The sequence below is a fragment of the Tachyglossus aculeatus genome, chromosome 3, assembly GCF_015852505.1.
Source record: "Tachyglossus aculeatus isolate mTacAcu1 chromosome 3, mTacAcu1.pri, whole genome shotgun sequence".
Lineage (NCBI taxonomy): Eukaryota > Metazoa > Chordata > Mammalia > Monotremata > Tachyglossidae > Tachyglossus > Tachyglossus aculeatus.
In genome coordinates, this window is record NC_052068.1 from 37,973,036 (window position 1) to 37,977,316 (window position 4,281).

Below are 4,281 nucleotides of genomic sequence, written 5' to 3' on the forward strand. Positions count from 1 at the left end.
GCCCAAAGGGTATAGATCCAAGATGTTAGAATCCAGCCAATTCTGGAAAAGGTCTGGTGCACTCCAGTATTGACTCTGGCTGAAACCCGCAAACATTTCATCTTAATTTCTGTCTCCCTCTCTAGACTGTAAGCTCGTTACGGGCAAGGAAAGTGTCTGCTGATCCTGTTGTATCGTACTCTCCCAGAAGCGCTTAGTCCAGAACTCTGCATACAGTCTTGTCTTGTCTTATGCCGTCGAGCCATCTTCGAGCCATAGCTACGCCACGGACACATCTCTCCCAGAATGTCCTACTTCCATCTGCAATTGTTCTGGTAGTGTATCCATAGAGTTTTCTTGGTAAAAATATAGGATTGGTTTACCATTGCCTCCTTCCACGCAGTAAACTTGAGTCTTGGTCCTTGATTATCTCCCATGCTGCTGCTGCCCAGCACAGATGAGTTTCGATTTGTTGCAGATTACCTTCCACTCGCTAGCCACTGGCCAAGCTAGGAATGGAATGGATAGGCCTCTGCCTGATTCCCCTTCCCGTAGTCGAGACTGGCAGAATACTGGGAACTCTCCAGTTGTGACCCTGAGAGAGGCTGCACACAGTAAGCGCTCAATAAATATGACTGAATGAATGAATACTTGGTACAGTGCTCTGCCCATAGTAAGCATTCAATAAATACCATTTATTGGTTACCTCTGCACCTACCATGGCCTGGGGATCTCTAAGGTCATTGGCCAGGAGAAGCTCAGGCAGCCTACAGTGAGGGATGGGCAGCTGGCACAGTCTTAGGCGGACATGCTGATGTTAGCAAAGGGAAGGGGAGGGCACACTCTTCTTTTTAAACAAGACTGGGCTTGGCATTTACTACCAGTCCTGTCCTTCCTAATTCCCGGGAACGTCCCCACTGGGGAGGGGATGGAGCCAGGTCATCAGGTGACACCTGAGTTTTTGTCAGGACTATCCAGTATGGCCTCCCCTGTTGGAAATTCCTCTGTGTCAGCACTGGTGGCCTATCCAAAATGGCCCCAGAGCCAGCAAAAAACATTTTCAGCAGCACTGAATGGCTCAGGGGAACGTCCAACATCTGTCAATGAGAATTGCCTTTGAGAATTTGGACCAAGGATAATCAAACCTGAATTCCAGTTGTTAGGGTTCCTCCACATCCTTAATACTTGTGGTACATACTTGTTATGCACTTACAAAGGTCCCTGTGGGCAGGAAAAATAACTACCAACTCTGTCATATTGTACTCTCCCAAGCATTTGGTACAGTGCTCTGCCCACAGTAAGCACCCAATAAATACGATGGATGATTGTTACAGTGGACCAAGAACTGTTCTAAATGTTGGGGCAGAGATGAGATAATCAGATTGGACACAGTCCCTGTCCGATATGGGGCTCCAGGACTGAATTCATTCATTCATTCATTCATTCAATTATATTTATTGAGCGCTGTGTGCAGCGCATTGTACTAAGTGCTTGGGAAGTACAAGTTGGCAATATATAGAGACAGTCCCTATCCAACATCGGGCTCACTGTCTAGAAGAGGGAGACAGACAACAAAACAAAACATGTAGACAGGTCAAAGTCGTCAGAACAAATAAAATTAAAGCTATATGCACATCATTAGCAAAATAAAGGGAATAGTAAATATGTACAAGTAAAATAAATAGAGTAATAAATCTGTACAAATATATATACAAGTGCTGTCGGGAGGGGAAGGAGGTAGGGCCAAGGGGATGGGGAGGAGGAGAGGAAAAGGGGGGCTCAGTCTGGGAAGGCCTCTTGGAGGAGGTGAGCTATCAGTAGGGCTTTGAAGGGAGGAAGACAGCTAATTCAGCTGCCCGTCCCTCACTGCAGGCCACCTGAGCTTCTCCTGGCCTAGGACCCTAGAGATCCCCAGATCATGGTAGGTGCAGAGGTAATTCACATAGGGCCATCATGTGGCATGAAGCAGCATGGCTCAGTGGAAAGAGCCCGGGCTTTGGAGTCAGAAGTCATGGGTTCAAATCCTGGCTCCCCACTTGTCAGCTGTGTGACTTTGGGCAAGTCACTTAGGGACTGTCTCTAAATGTTGCCAACTTGTACTTCCCAAGCGCTTAGTACAGTGCTCTGCACACAATAAGTGCTCAATAAATACGATTGATTGATTGATTCTCTGGGCCTCAGTTACCTCATCTGTAAAATGGGGATTAGAATGTGAGCTCCCCCTGGGACAACCTGATCACTTTGTAACCTCCCCAGCACTTAGAACAGTGCTTTGCACATAGTAAGCACTCAATAAATGCCATTATTATTATTATTATTATTATTATTATTATTATTATTATCTGAGCCAATAGACAGCCAGCAGCCCTGAGGCGGAGGGGAAGAACCTATACACACACATACACAATTACAACTACGTGGGCACAGTTGAAGGTGGAGACCCCTGGGTTGTCTGAAACCTACTGACACTGGAAGGGTATGAATATGGCTAAGTAGGAAGCAAAGTTTGAGTTGCCTGGAGGAATATCTCTGAAAAGCATTGTGGCCTAGAGGAATGAGCACAGGCCCAGGAGAGCTGGATTCTAATCCCAGCTCTGCTTCTTGCCTGCTGTGTGATCCGGGGCAAGCTTCTCAACTTGTCCAGGCCTCAGTTTCTTCAGGGATTCAATACCTGTTCTCCTTTCCCCTTAGACCGTGAAGCCCAGGTGGAGTAGAGATTACATCTAACTTGGTTATCTTGTCTCTACCTCAGCATTTAGAACACACTTGGCAAATAGTAAACACTTAGACAAATACCATGATTATTATGATTATTACAATTAGCAAAACCCTCTAAACAAGCTTTGAGGAGCAGCAGAACGTTAGCAAGGAAGTCTAGAATCTAATAGACTCAGGCAGGAGTTTACATTGATCTCTCAGCTCCAACTCCCTTATATAAACCAGGGTCTTACTCCCCCAGTCCATCCCACCCCACCGAGTCCTTTAATCGGCACAAAAGATCTTCCTGAATCCCTTCTCCCAGAAAAAGTAAACACAATTTATTTCCTTTGGGAAGGATGAACCCTCACCTTCGTCCTAGGTAGAATCTCTAAGGGTAAATGCAACTCTCCTTTTCAAATAATAATGGTAATGACGATAACGCAAAATGGTGCAAATGTTTCAGGCCTAATTTTTGGTTCCACCAGTACATTCTGTTGTGATATTTCAGCAATGGCTAAAACTGGTTCATCTGAGCTGATGCAGGAGTGGGTTTATGAGGCTGCAGATATGGGGAGAGAAGCAGCATGGCCTAGTGGATAAAGCACAGGCCTCAGAGTCAGAAGGACCTGTGTTCTAATCCTGCCTCCGCTCCTTGCATGCTGTGTGACCTTGGACAAGTCACTTCACTTTTCTGGGTCTCTGTAAAATGGGGATTAGGACTGTGATTCCCCGTGTGACACCCCTTTTTTCCTCTCCTCCTCCCCATCTCCTCCCGCCCTACCTCCTTCCCCTCCCCACAACACCTGTATATATGTCTGTACAGATGTATTACTCTATTTATTTTACTTGTACATATTTGCTATTCTATTTATTTTGTTAACGCATGTAGCTTTAATTCTATTTATTCTGACGACTTGACATCTGTCCACATGCTTTGTTTTGTTGTCTGTCTCCCCCTTCTAGGCTGTGAGCCCGTTGATGGGTAGGGACCATCTCTATATGTCGCCAACCTGTACTTCCCAAGCGCTTAGTACAGTGCTCTGCACACAGTAAGCACTCAATAAATACGACTGAATGAATACAATTGAATGTGGGTCTAGGGACTGTGTCCAACTCTATTTGCTTGTTTCTACCCCAGCGCTTAGAACAGTGCTCCACGCATAGTTAGACCGTAACGAATACCATTATTATTTTTATTTTTTGCTCAGGTGGGCATCGGCTTGATTGACAGCAGCTCTCAGGGGGTGTGGGGGGCTCTGCCCTGCTCTCCCCACCCTTGAGGCCCTCAGGTTGGAACCGGGCTGGACCCCAGGAGAGCAGAAGGTCCTGAAATTCTGCCTGTCCCTCAGGTCGTCAGCCTGTCAGATAACTCTTCCTTCCCTGGTCCTTCAGCACCTGCTCAAATGCTTTAGTTCCCCCTCCACTTGGTCTTCTTCCTCTTAGGCAAACTGCAGTTGACATTGCAGAAAGATGACTCAGAAAATCGCTGCCTCCCTCTGTCGAAACACGCACTGCTTGTTTCATTCTCTGGCAAACTGACACTTGCCCTTTCCTTCCTGGGTTGGGCTGGGAGACGGCAGGTCTGTCTGGGGTTTCCAGATC

General features: G+C 46.5%; 1 non-coding gene across 1 annotated transcript; it reads right to left on the reverse strand.

Annotated features, from left to right (window-relative positions):
- Positions 1-446: 446 nt before the first annotated feature.
- Positions 447-584, reverse strand: LOC119926174. The gene has a single exon (XR_005450073.1). It is a non-coding gene; the product is annotated as a small nucleolar RNA SNORA7 (small nucleolar RNA).
- Positions 585-4,281: the final 3,697 nt, after the last annotated feature.